The sequence below is a fragment of the Bos javanicus genome, chromosome 5 (assembly GCF_032452875.1).
Source record: "Bos javanicus breed banteng chromosome 5, ARS-OSU_banteng_1.0, whole genome shotgun sequence".
Taxonomy (NCBI): domain Eukaryota; kingdom Metazoa; phylum Chordata; class Mammalia; order Artiodactyla; family Bovidae; genus Bos; species Bos javanicus.
This window is the reverse complement of record NC_083872.1, coordinates 60,045,721-60,060,959: the sequence shown is the minus strand read 5'-3', so window position 1 is coordinate 60,060,959 and position 15,239 is coordinate 60,045,721. Positions and strand designations below refer to the sequence as shown.

The following is a 15,239-nucleotide window of genomic DNA, read 5'->3' as shown; positions in this document are numbered from 1 at the left end:
CCAAGGGACTCTCAAGAGTCTTCTCCAACACCACAGTTCAAAAGCATCAATTCTTTGGCGTTCTGCTTTGTTTATAGTCCAGCTCTCACATCCATACAAGACTACTGGAAAAACTATGGCCTTGACTAGACAGATCTTTGTTGGCAAAGTAATGTCTCTGCTTTTTAATATGCTGTCTAGGTTGGTCATAAATTTCCTTCCAAGGAGTAAGCGTCTTTTAATTTCATGGTTGCAATCATCATCTGCAGTGATTTTGGAGCCCCCCAAAATAAAGTCTGAAAATGTTTCCACTGTTTCCCCATCTATTTGCCATGAAGTGATGGGACCAGATGCCATGATTGTAGTTTTCTGAATCTTAGGCATATATTAAACAGCATTCTTTCATGTGTAAAATGAAAAATCTTTCATGAAACACTTTGAGTCCTATGATGGAACAAAACTTCAATGTAGAAAATTACTAATTATTTTCAGTTTCTTCTCATCTAAATCCCAGGCACAGGATCTCTGCCCATCAGACATTAGTAATTTTATATTAAACAGAGAAACAAGAGTTTCTGCAAAGTCAAGACAGTTGACCTTGGAACACATAGGCAAAAGCAGAATTTGAAAGCTCAGTCTGAGTTCTGAGAATATTTTCTTAACTCTTAATGATTAAATATTATTAATCATATTTTCTTCTTTATTTTATGAGGCAGCATTTTCCCAGTGAGAGATTCTTAAACACTGAAATAATTATTCACTTCCACCAGGCTTCATTTTATTAACCATCCCAATATTCAGCTTAGTTTATCCATGGTTTTAAAGATATTCCCTCTCTTCACTGTCTCATGTAAGACTGCTGTCATTAAAACAATCATAACCTCTCATTTGGATAATCAGAGGCTTTCTGTGATTTTCTTCTTCTACGAATATTTAGCTACCCAAAGTTAAAATGCAATTTTTCTATAATACAAATTTGAACACAATATATCCTTTTAAAAATCCACAGTGCTTCCCTGCTGCCTGCAGAATAAAAGAAATCTTCCTTGTCTTGTTATATAGGTCTGTATATTCCATGAATTTCTTTCTAAGTTTCTCTTACTCCCTCTCTTGTGCATTTAAATCAAGAACTAAATTTCAGGAAGTTTTGAAGTTTTCTTTGATTATTTAGATCACTCATCTTTAAAGACTGCACTCTATATGTATTTCTATATTTGCTTTTATGCACTGGGTTTAACATATGGCATGTTAGCTCTCTAGTCAGATATTTTCCCCTCAATTACTGTGACCTCAAGTAGAGAAATTACTTATGCCTAAGAATTTTTATAGGGCAAAGAGTACATCAAAATTCAATAAATATTGGATTGATAAAAGAATTCTCACTAAGGCACATATAACACAATACTAAATTTACTCATTTATTTTATCACAGTTTTCTTGTAAGAAGGAAGGACATCCAAAAATAATTTATCAGATTAATATTCAAATGATGTGGAGATATAATTATTCACGTCAGAGAAACCATGAAATAAATTCATTTAGCCTCTGGGCAATTAAGAGTTACTTACATGTCACCCTTCAGACTGTGCACTGCAGAGTGATTATCTCACTAATAGCTCACAAAGATTTCTTCAGTAAATATGATATTTCATTTGCTTATTACCTTAGATTGTGTTACCTCTACCAAGTACATTTATATCCACATAACACATGTTACTAATGCAAGAAAATTGAAGATGAAGCATAGAGAAAGTCATTCCAGTCTTGAATCAAAACAGGCAAACCATAGTCCAAATGTACTTTTCAGCTGTAAGTACATGGAATTCTAATAAATGAAAACTTTATGATTAAATATTTCTAAGATCAATGGGTACAACTTTTTAATCAGTTGCTTCCCCAAGTTGTTATAATTCCCAGGACTTTCATTTACATCACTGTAAAAATAGAAGTAAAGTATCTTTTCTCTAGGCTCTTTCTCAGAGCTTCTTTGACATCTTTGTTCCTCAGAGAGTAAATCAAAGGGTTCAACATAGGAGTGACTAGGGTGTAACATAAGGAAGCCACTTTACTGAGCTCAGGAAATATATCAGGAGTGAGATACATAAAAAGTACAGCACCATAGAGTACACTCACGACTCCTAGGTGAGAGCTGCAAGTGGAGAAGGCTTTCTTTCGCCCCTCAGTGGAGCATATTTTTAGAATTGTGGATACAATATATATATATGACACAATAATGACAATTAATGATAATGCTGCACAAGAAAAAAGAAACCAACTTATGAAAATAGAGATCAGAATAAGAAATCTTGTGAAGTGGACGGTCAGCACAAAATGGTCAATGGTTCGAGATGCACAAAAGGATAAAGTAAATGTTATGCTAGTTTGAAGAACTGAGCTGATGCAGCCAAAAAAATAGGAACTAGCCACCAACTGAACACAGAGATGTGTTGACATCTGGACAGTGTAGAGGAATGGGCTGCATATGACAACGAAGCGGTCATAAGCCATGATTGCCAGGATAAATCCTTCAGTCACAATGAAGAGAGCAAAGAGAAAGAACTGGCTAATACAGCCTGCAAATGAGATGGACTTGCTCTCGGACCAGAAGTTGATCATAGCCTTGGGTGCAATAACAGAAAAATAGAAGAGATTAATGAAGGAGAGGTTGCCTAGGAAAAAATACATTTGTGTGTTCAGCCTGGGGTCAGTCATAATAATGACCATCATGCCAATATTTCCTAGAAAGATCATGGTGTAGATAAGCAGAGATAGCAGGAAGAGGAGAATGTGAAGTCCTGGGTGGACCCTGAAGCTGACAAATATGAAGTCAGTCGCTTCTGAGTAGTTGCTTGTTCCCCTGTCACCCATGGCAGACAACTGCTGAGAGGCAGAAGGCAAAAGAAATGAAATTGCGACTTTGAGTCATCAATTCATCAATACACTCTTAAATGTAGCTATACATTATTTACTTCTTAATGAGAAAAGGTATACAAAACAATTTTAACGTCAATAAGATGCATGAATTTGGATTTAGATATTACTAAACTTCATGAATTGTTATTCTATTAAACAATGAAATAAGTTATATGGTTATTTTATTTAAATCATACATTGGCAAGGATTTCTATAAGAAATTAGTGTATTTTATTGTCTAAAATTACTCACATTCTGAATTTCTATTCTTACTATATTTATTGTTAAAAATTATCTTATCCAAATTAAGTGTATTACATCTTATCTAAAATAAGCATATTGCATGGAATCTCTATGGTAGTGGTTATAGACATTATGATAGCTAAGTCAGTATTTGTGTCATTACATGACAGTATTAAAAATATTTGAAATATTTTTACTTTATTTTACCTCAATATATTTAGTTTCCATTGCTATTGGAGCCATCTTTGAAAACAATGTGATTAGACCATATTGGTATGTTAAGTAAAATCAAAAATCACTAAAAGTAGATAAAGTTCTCTAACTCTACTTCTAAACATATGTTCCTTTTCTCATATCAAAGTCATTTTCCCAAATACATGAATTTAAATTGCTTCATCACAAATGTTGAACTTGCATTAATAGTCATTAAATCTTAAAAAATGTGGTAATTACTTGGCCCTCTCTTTAAAAGCAAAGAGAGAAGTTGGTGAATATTCCAATCCTTATACTGCAATGAACAACTTTCTACCAAGGCTGCATGAATCTCACCCTTTAGACACAGAAAGTAAACTTCAGTGATATACATAAAGAAAATCCATTTCCTGAATACTAGTGTACCTGATATGTCTTAAAGTAAGGATAACTGGGTAACTATGGATATTTAAAGATCATAGCAACCTTGTATCACCCAGAGTCTGTGATCATGAGCTAGTGAATCAAAAGTGGTGTTTTTAGTGGCCTCAGTTATTTTTAAATCTCTGATACCTTTTACAAAAATATTTTAGCATCGAGCTTTTACTCATCCTCTATGATGGATTCCACTGGGAGAGGAGTAATCGTGAAGTCAATTATGGAGACATAAGTGTAGACTCCAGTGCTGTTGTCCATAAGGACTGAAATAACCTCAGGTACAGTGTAGTAATAGTCCACATACAAGGAACTTTTCCTTCTATAGTTGTGTATGTCCTTTGGGAAATATTTCTGGACTTTATTTTCTTTACTGACAAAGAAAAACTTTATGGTATTATCTCAACATACATATTGGTAAGCATAGAAAAGAGATTTAAAAGTTTGCATATGAAGAAAGTTTTAGATAAATAAATATTTTAAGTTATGTAGTAAATTATACTTATGATTTTAAAAAGAAAAAAATCCCACTTCAGTTTGTAATTATCTATGCTTCTTAATGTAGGTATATTTCATGATATGGCAAATGCCCACTAAATCACAAAAGTGAGATAATGGTTGATAATTCTTTGTATTCCTATATTTAAATACAAAACAGTTAGAGAATATATTGGAAGATATGATAGTATTCAATACATTTAAAAAATCCTTTGTAAAAATAGTTTAAGATCAGGATCTATATTTGAAAGTTCTTTCAAAACTACATGGTGACTGAAAGACTACATTAAAGTCACAGTCATAGTATGCTACTTAACAAGCCTAATTTTCTAAGAATGCCATTTTTCCTAAATATGTTTATAATTTAATTTTATTCTTAGAAAATAACTGTCTAAAGAAAAAAAAAACATTTTTAGATTTTATCTGGGTTTTATAACTGTATAGACAGCAAAATGATGTGGGACCCGGTCTTCTTTTTATTATAATACAGTATTAGCAGAAGTTTAACCAGTAGAGGAAGAGAAAGCAGATTAGATATTTTAAAAAGGAGAATACTAATTAAGGTTAGTTAAGGCCTGTTGACAATCATATGTCTTTGCGAAAAATGGATATTCAGATCCTCTGCTTGCTTTTAATCAGATTGCTTTTTGCTTCTTTTTTGTTTGTTTGTTTAGTTTTGTTTTTGAAGTTGAGTTGTATGTGGTATTTTTTGGCGTATTTGAATACTAACCTCTTATAAAATGTATTGTTTGCAAATATTTTCTCCTATGCAGTCGGCTGCCTTTTCATTTTGTTCAAAGATTCCTTCATCTGCAAAGGTTTTTGGTTGATGTTGTCCCATTTGTTTATTTTTGCTTCTGTTTCACTTGCCAGAAGAGACAGATCCTTCCTCCTCAAATATATACATTGCTGAGACTGATGTCAAAGAGTTTACTGCCTGTGTTTTCCTCTAAGAGTTTTGTGGTTTCAGAGCTTACATTTACATTTTTATCCATTTTGAGTTTACTTTTGTACATGGTATGAGAAAGTACACCAGTTTGATTCTTTTGCATGTATTTATCTAGGTTTCTGAACACCATATATTGAAGAGCCTGTCTTTCCCCATTGTGTATTCTTCTTCCTTTATTGTAGATTAATTGATGTATGAACCTGGACTTACTTCTGGACTCTCTATTCTGTTCCACTGATCTATGTGTATAGATCTTTGTGCCAGTACCATACTGTTTTGATTACTTAGCATTGTAGTATAATTTGAAATAAAGGATCACAATACTTTCAGTTTTGCCCACCTTTAACAAGAATGTTTCAGCTATTTGGGATCTTTGTGTTTCCATACAAATTATAGAATTACTTTTTGCAGTTCTGTCCAAATATGCCATTGGTATTTTAATAGAGATTAGATTGAATTTGTAGATTGCCTTGTGTAGTATTGTCATTTTAATAATATTAATTCTTCCAATCCATGAGCATGGCATATCTTTCCATTTGTTTGTGATGTCTTCAATTTCTTTGATCAGCATCTTCTAGTTTTCCAAGTTCAGATCTTTTACCTCTTTAATGAGTTTTAAGAGTAGGTACTTTATTTTCTGATGCAACTGTAAATTGAATTTTTATTACTTTCTCTTTCTGGTAGTTCACTGCTAGGATATAGAAACACTATGCTACACAGATTTTTGCATATAATTTTTTTATCCTGCAACTTTATTGATTCAAATATTATTTCTAATAGATTTTTGATGGCATCTTTATCAGTTTCTCTATATAGTATATTTTTTGGTAAACATTGACAGTTTTCTTTCTTTCTTTCCAATTCAGATTCTTTTCCTTTTCTTTTGTTTTATCATCCTTGTCTAATTTCTAATTTTAGAGGAAGCATTTTCAGTTTTTCAATGTTAGGTATGAGGTTGGCTGGGGCCTTGTAATATACGACCTTTATTATGTTGAGATATAGTCCTTCTAAACCCTTATTGTTGATCATTTTAGTCATAATGGATGTTAAATCTTGTTAAAAGCTTTTGTGCATTTACTGAGATGATCATATAGCTTTTATTTTTAATTAGCTAGGAGGTGATGACATTGACTGAATTGTTGGTACTGACACATACTTGCATGCTGGGGATATATTCCACTTGACGATGGTGTATGATACTTTTAATATATTGTTCAAAAAATTTTTGTTAATATCTTGTTGAGGACTTTGATTTATGTTAAACATGATGCTGGCCTTTTGTTTGGTTGTTGTGTCCTGTCTGGTTTTATCATCAGGGTGATGTTGGCCTCATAGAATGAGTTTGAAAGCTGTTCCTTCCTCTTCAATTTTTGTTTTTCTATATAAATTTATTTATTTTAATTGGAGGCTAATTACTTTACAATATTGTAGTGGTTTTTGCCATACATTGACATGAATCCAGGATAGGTATACATGTGTTCCCCATCCTGAACTCTCCTCCCACCTTCCTCCCCATCCCATTCGTCTGGGTCATCCCAGTGCACCAGCCCTGAGCACCCTGTATCATGCATTGAACCTGGACTGGCAATTCATTTCATGTATGATAAATATACATGTTTGAATGCCATTCTCCCAAATCATCCCACCCTCGCCCTCTCCCACAGAGTCCAAAAGACTGTTCTACACATCTGTGTCTCTTTTGCTGTCTCACATACAGGGTTATCATTACCATCTTTCTAAATTCCATATATATGCATATATATTCCATATATACTGTATAGGTGTTTTCCTTTCTGGCTTACTTCACTCTGTATAATAGGCTCCAGTTTCATCCACCTCGTTAGAACTGATTCAAATGTATTCTTTTTAATGGCTGAGTGATACTCCATTTGTGTACCACAGCTTTCTTACCTATTCATCTGCTGATGAACATCTAGGTTGCTTTCATGTCCTGGCTATTATAAACAGTACTGTGATGAACATTGGGGTACATGTCTCTTTCAATTCTGGTTTCCTTCGTGTCTATGCCCAGCAGTGGGATTTCTCTGTCATATGACAGTTCTATTTTCCAGTTTTTTAAGGAATCTCCACACTGTTAATTTTTGGAATAGTTTGAGAAGGATAGGTGTTAACTCTCCTTGAAATGTTTGGTAGTATTCACCTGTGAAGCTGTTTGTTTGTTGGAATTCTGTTTGTTGGGAGGCTTCTATTACTGATTAAATTTATTTACTGGCAATCAGTCTGTTCACATTTTCTATTTCTTCTTGATTCAGTCTTAGGAGATTATGCATTTCTAGGAATCTGTCCTTTTCTTTTAAATTGTCCATTTTATTGGCATACAATTTTTCTCAGTAATATTTTATAATTTGTGTTTCTGTGGTGTTGGTTGTAACTTCACTTTTATTTATGATTTCATATATTTGGGTTCTCTCTTTTTTTCTGATGAGTCTAGCTAAAAGCTTATGAATTTTGTTATCTTTTTAAATATCAGATATTTGCTTCATCAGTCTTTTCCATTTTTTTAGTCTCTATTTTATTTATTTTTTCTATGATCATTTTTCTTTCTTACTACCCACTTTGTAGTCTGATTGTCTTTTAATTTCTTCTTTTTTCAAGTTCCTTTATGTATAAGTTTGCTTATGTGAGATTTTTCTTCTTTCTAGAGGTAGAATTATACCAGTATAATCTTCTCTCTTAGAACTTTTGCTGCTTCCCACAATTTGGATCATTGTTTTTCATTTTCAATTGTCTCCAGTTATTTTGATTTTTTTTTATTGATTTCTGCAATGACCTACCATTTATTTTATAGCAAATTATTTCATCTCCACGTGATTTTGTCTCTGAAGGTTTTCTGCAGCTATTTTATTATACTTGATTTCTAGTCTCATATCTCTGTGGTCAAAAAAGATGTTTATTATGATTTTAGTCTTCCTAAATTTACTGAGACTTGCTTTGTGGCCTAGCATGTGATTTATCCTGAAGAATTTTCTGTGTCCACTTGAAAAGATTGTATATTCTGCAGTTTTTGGATGGAATTTCTGCATATGTTATATTTAATATGTTGAGATATAGTCCCTTTAGACTCTCATTGTTCAGCATTTTTATTGTTAATAGGTGTTTAATCTTGCAAAAGTTTTTGTGCATCTATTGAGCTGATCAGATAACGTTTATTTTCACTTAGTTAAGAGGTGACCACATTGACTGAATTGTTGATATATATATGTCCTAGTGTTCCGGGGATAAAGATTACTTGAAGATGGCATATATAGGTTACAATATATAGGAAGATGACATATATCCAACAACATAAGAGAAGACTCTATACATGGACATCACCAGATGGTCAACAACGAAATGAGATTGATTATTTTCTTTGCAGCCAAAGATGGAGAAGCTCTAAACAGTCAGCAAAAACAAGAGCAGGAGCTGACTGTGGCTCAGACCATGAACTCCTTAGTGCCAAATTCAGACTTAAATTGAAGAAAGTATGGGAAACCACTAGACCATTCAGGTATGACCTAAATCAAATTCCTTATGATTATACAGTGGAAGTGAGAAATAGATTTAAGGGCTAGATCTGATAGACAGAGTGCCTGATGAACTATGGAATGAGGTTCGTGACATTGTACAGGAGACAGGGATCAAGATCATTCACATAGAAAAGGAATGCAAAAAAGCAAAATGGCTGCCTGGGGAGGCCTTACAAATAGCTGTGAAAAGCAAAGGAGAAAAGGAAAGATATAAACATCTGAATGCAGAGTTCCAAAGAATAGCAAGAAGAGATAAGAAAGCCTTCTTCAGCGATCAATGCAAAGAAATAGAGGAAAACAACAGAATGGGAAAGACTAGGGATCTCTTCAAGAAAATCAGAGATACCAAAGGAATATTTCATGCAAAGATGAGCTCGATAAATGACAGAAATGGTATGGACCTAACAGAAGCAGAATATATTAAGAAGAGATGGCAAGAATACACAGAAGAACTGTACAAAAAGATCTTCACAACCCAGATAATCATGATGGTGTGATCACTGACCTAGAGCCAGATATCCTGGAATGTGAAGTCAAGTGGGCCTTAGAAAGCATCACTATGAACAAAGCTAGTGGAGGTGATGGAATTCCAGTTGAGCTATTCCAAATCCTGAAAGATGATGCTGTGAAAGTGCTGCACTCAATATGCTAGCAAATTTGGAAAACTCAGCAGTGGGCACAGGACTGGAAAAGGTCAGTTTTCATTCCAATCCCAAAGAAAGGCAATGCCAAAGAATGCTCAAACTACCGCACAATTGCACTCATCTCACACGCTAGTAAAGTAATGCTCAAAATTCTCCAGGCCAGGCTTCAGCAATATGTGAACCATGAACTTCCTGATGTTCAAGCTGGTTTTAGAAAAGGCAGAGGAACCAGAGATCAAATTGCCAACATCTGCTGTATCATAGAAAAAGTAAGAGAGTTCCAGAAAAACATCTATTTCTGCTTTATTGACTATGCCAAAGCCTTTGACTGTGTGGATCACAATAAACTGTGGAAAATTCTGAAAGAGATGGGAATACCAGACCACCTGATCTGCCTCTTGAGAAATTTGTACGCAGGTCAGGAAACAACAGTTAGAACTGGACATGGAACAACAGACTGGTTCCAAATAGGAAAAGGAGTTCATCAAGGCTGTATATTGTCACCCTGTTTATTTAACTTATATGCAGAGTACATCATGAGAAACGCTGGACTGGAAGAAACACAAGCTGGAATCAAGATTGCGGGGAGAAATATCAGTAACCTCAGATATGCAGATGACACCACCCTTATGGCAGAAAGTGAAGAGGAACTAAAAAGCCTCTTGATGAAAGTGAAAGTGGAGAGTGAAAAAGTTGGCTTAAAGCTCAACATTCAGAAAACGAAGATCATGGCATCCGGTCCCCCCACTCCATGGGAAATAGATGGGGAAACAGTGGAAACAGTGTCAGACTTTATTTTACTGGGCTTCAAAATCACTACAGATGGTGACTGCAGCCAAAATTTTAAAAGACGCTTACTCCTTGGAAGGAAAGTTATGACCAACCTGGATAGCATATTCAAAAGCAGAGGCATTACTTTGCCAACAAAGGTTCGTCTAGTCAAGGCTATGGTTTTTCTTGTGGTCATGTATGGATGTGAGAGTTGGACTGTGAAGAAGGCTGAGCACCGAAGAATTGATGCTTTTGAACTGTGGTGTTGGAGAACACTCTTGAGAGTCCCTTGGACTGCAAGGAGATCCAGCCAGTCCATTCTGAAGGAGATCAGCCCTGGGATTTCTTTGGAAGGAATGATGCACAAGCTGAAACTCCAGTACTTTGGCCACCTCATGCGAAGAGTTGACTCATTGGAAAAGACTCTGATGCTGGGAGGGATTGGGGGCAGGAGGAGAAGGGGACGACAGAGGATGAGATGGCTGGATGGCATCACTGACTCGATGGACATGAGTCTGGGTGAACTCCGGGAGTTGGTGAGGGACAGGGAGGCCTGGCGTGCTGTGATTCATGGGGTCGCAAAGAGTCGGACAGGACTGGGTGACTGATCTGAGATATATAACAACATCTATCTTTCTGACTTCCCAGATGGCTCAAGGTAAAGAATCTGCCTGCCAATGCAGCAGACACAGGGGAAATGGGTTCAATCTAGTCCAGGAAGAGCAGGAATATCCCCTGGAGGAGGAAACGGCAACTCACTCCAGTATTCCTGCCTGGAAAATCCCATGGACAGAGGAGCCTGGTAGGCTACAGTCCATGGGGTTACAAAGAGTCAGACAAAATTTAGCAACTGAGCATTTTCTATCTATCTATTTATCATTCTTTCTTTCTATACGTATGTTTAAGTGGATGATCTCTTAAGTTTGATTGTGCATGTATGTGCGCTCAGCACTCAGTTGTGTTCAAGTCTTTGCCACCCAAGGGCTGTAGCTCACAAGGTTCCTCTGTCCATGGAATTTTCCAGACAAGAATTCTGGAGTATGTTGCTTTTTCCCACACCAGGGGATCTTCCCAGCTCAGGGATTGAACCCATATCTCCAGTACGTTCTGTATCGGCAGGTGGAATCTTTTGCATTCTAGCAGCCTTACATTTTAAATCCATGTCCCACCTTTAATGGTTTTGACACCATATTTTATACCTTTTTGCTTTGGCTATCTTTATCACATATTGTGAGTATAAAATATTTTTACTACTTTTGTCTTTTAACCTTCTGATAACTTTATAAATGGTTGATCTACTACTTTATATGTTTTACTTTTTTTTTTTTCACCAATGATATTTCTCATTCATAATTTTCCCATTTTTGTTGTGGTCTTTTTTTCTCTGCTTAAAGTTCCTTTACCATTGCTTATAAAGCCAATATAGTGATTCTTAAACATTTTAGTTTTTATTTGTATGGAAAAACCTTTATCTCTTCTCCAAATCTGAATAATTACATTGCTGGGTAGAGTATTCTTAGTTGCAGGTTTTTCCTTTCATCACTTTGAATGCATCATGCCCGTGCTACTCATTTCTGGCCTGCCTATTTTCTACTAAAAAGTCATCTGATAGTCTTATACAAGTTTCTTTGAATGTAACTACTTTTGTCTTGCTGCTTTTAAGATTCTCCCATTATCTTTAATAGTTGATAATTTAATGATAATGTGTCTTCATGTGGATCTATGAGTTAATCTAACTTGAATTTCTACACTTCCTGGACGTAGGGGTCTGTTTCCTTCCTGAGGTAGGGATGTTTTCAGCCATTATTTCTTCATATAAGTTTTCTGTTCATTTCTCTCTTTCCTTCTGGGATCTCTATATTGTGAATGTTGGCATACTTGATGTCATCCCAAAAGTCTCAGATTATTTTAATTAAAAAAAAATTCTTTTCTTCTTTTTTATGGTCATCATGTGTAATTACCAATTACCTGTCTTTCAGAGCACTGATCCATTACTCTGATCTAATCTACTGATAATTCCTCTGGTGTGGATTTTATATCAGCTATTGTATTCTTCAGTTCTGTTTGATTTTTACTTATAGTTTCTAACTTTGCTGAAGTCCTTATTATTTTTATTCAACCTCTTTCTGAGTTCCATGAGCACTTTTAGATCATTATCTTCACTCTCTATGGAGTAGATTTATTATCTCCTCTCTGTTTAGTTCTTTTTCTTAGGTTTTGTTTTATTTCATCATCTGGAATGTATTTCTCTGTCTCCTTATTTTTCCCAGTTCTCTATGTATTTTCCTGTGTACATCAGTTATAGTTTTCAATCTTGGAGAAGTGACTTTGTGTAGAAAACATCCAATGAGGTCCAGAAGCATTCTCTCATTTGGTCAACAGAGGTATAGGCCCCAGTGCTGCCCTCATATGGGATGCATGTACCCTTCTGTAGTGGTAGGAGTTATTATATTAGGCATGCTGGCATGTGGGGTTGGACCCCAGCTGAGTTGGCTATGTAGCTACGCCTTGTACATTTGCTTTGAACCCACTGGAGGGTAAGGGATCCCATCCTCGTGATTGGTTGAGTAGCCAGGGGTGGTGGATAGTGCTGCTACTGGGCCACTGGAGAGTAGGGCCAGGTCCTCATGCAGCTGTCTGCTTAGCCAAGGGATAGTTAGGCTGGTGTTGGCCTCCTGGGAGTGGCGATGGGTCCCTGATTTGCTGTCTGCACAGCTCAATGGAGTTTGGGCTAAAACTGACCTGCTGCAACTGAGCATGGGTGGGTACGTCCTCCAGTACTGATAGGTTTAAGTTTGCAAAATGACACTTGGTAGGCTGATGTCATCACAGTAGAAAGAGCTCCTCAAAATTGGTACTTCCAAATGGCTACTTCCAGTGTTCCCTTTTCAACGGGGAGTCTCAGTTGCCTTCAGCCTATTCAGGAGGCTCTCCAAGATCCACAGGTGGGTCTGACCTAAGCTTCTTTCAAATTACTGCTTGTGTACTGGGACTTAGAGTGTATGATATTTTGTATGCACAGTTAAAGGGTGAAGTTTCTGTTTCCTACAGCCTTCCAGCTCTTCCAAATAGAAAGCTTTCAGGCTGTCAAAGCTAGATTTTCTGAGGGCTTGTCTTCCCTGTGCAAGCCCTCCTGGACTCAGAAGCCTAATGTGGGGACGTTGAACAGCTGTGTGTTCATTGGCAAGAACGTCTACATATGATACTCCTTCCATTTGTGGGTTGCTAACCCAGAGGTGTCAGTCCTGACTATATAATGTGTCTCTGCCTCTCCTAGCCACCTCACTGTTGTTCCTGCTTCAGGTCTTTAGATGTGGAAAATTCTTCTGACAGTCCTTAGGATATATATATAGATAGCTGCTTTGTAAGTGGTTGCAATTTTGGTGTGTCTGTGGGAGGAGGTAAGCTCAAGGTCTTCCTACTCTGTCATCTTTGCCACAAGCCCCATCAATAATTTAGCTTCAAAAGATATAACCACAATATTAACAACTAATGCACTTCAATATACAAAGAAGAATACATTCTCACTGAAATATGTGCTTATACTACAAATATAAAATTCAGATAACATTGAAAAAATACAGAACTTAAGATGCTTCCACATGTACTCTTGAGCAAGTAATTACTATAAGTTCTGTCTTCCATGACAAAAGCTAAACTTTGTAGAAATTAAATGAACCAACCATATTTAGATACTGTACAACAAGCAGCAAATGACTCTAATACCTGAGAAAAAGGAAACAATTCAAGAAAAATTTAAACATGAATACAAAGCAATTGAAACAAATCAAACACAATCATAGAGTTAAAAATGGAAAAAAAAAAAAACCCAACTGACATTCAGTGATAACTGAGAAAATTTGCAAATATAATTAGAAAGGAGCTGATTAGAAAAATATTAGAAACTATAATGATCAAATTTTCTGTTGAAAGTGGATAGCAATTCTAAACACACAGATACAAGAAACTTCACAAAAACCCAAGTAAAAGGAACAGAAAGAAAATGGAATGAAGGCACAGGAGGATAACATTTCTGAAAATGTTGTCAAAGCAACAAGAAGGAAAAAAAAAAAACATTATATATTATCAAGCAAAAAGTAAAGCATAGATTTTGGTCAGAAAAATTCAAAACAGAAGACAATAGAATACTATCCTTAAAGTGCTAAAAGACGGGATAAAGGTAGAAGTGAGAATGTAAGAAGAGAAGGTATTTCTTTCTCTTTCAGTATGCTTCTTGGATTGTTTCTTATTTTGGTTCTAGAATCTGGTCGGCAAACCTCACCATGGTTTTCAATCTTGAAGAGATTGCCAGGCTTCTGTGATACTTTAATACCACCTCTTCTCATGCCTTGCAATCACATATGCCCCTGAAGTTCTGATCTTGCTGAAACCTAGGTTACTTCAAAGTCAGCCCACAGAAAACCATAATTCAAAAAGATATAGGCAGTTTCCAGTTCAAGATGGCAGAGTAGAAGGATGTGCACTCATCTCCTCCTGTGAAAACACTAAAATCACAACAATTGCTGAACAACCATTGCCAGGAGGATGCCGGAACCTACTAAAAAGGATACTCCACATCCAAAGACAAAGAAGAAGGCACAGTGAGACAGTAGGAGGGGCACAATCATGATAAAATCAAATCCCAAACCTACTGGGTCAGTGACCCACAGACTGGAGAACAATAATACCAAAGAAGTTCTCCTTCTGTTGTGTAGGTTCAGAATCCCACATCAGGCTTCCCAACCTGGGGACCTGACAAAAGGACTAGGAATCCCCAGGGAATCTGACCTTTAAGGCCTGCAAGAGTTGATTACAAGACTTCCACAGGCCTAGGGCAAACAGAGACTTCAGTTTAAAGGAACAAACAAAACCTGTGCACCAAGACTCAGAAGAAAGGAACAGTGACTCCACAGGAAACTGACCAAACTGCCTGGTTTTGTTGGAGGGTGTCCTGAGGAGGCATGAGTCAGCAGGGACTCACCACAGGGACGGCGGGACTGGCAGCAGATGTCTGGAAAGGTCCCCTTTGGTGTAAACACTCTTAGAGTTTGCCATCAATCTGACCATAGAGCCTGTAGACCTGAG

General features: G+C 36.2%; 1 pseudogene; it reads right to left on the bottom strand.

Annotated features, from left to right (window-relative positions):
• Positions 1 to 1,751: 1,751 nt before the first annotated feature.
• On the bottom strand, positions 1,752 to 2,877 carry LOC133248920 (olfactory receptor 9K2-like; annotated as a pseudogene).
• Between the last annotated feature and the right edge of the window lie 12,362 nt (positions 2,878 to 15,239).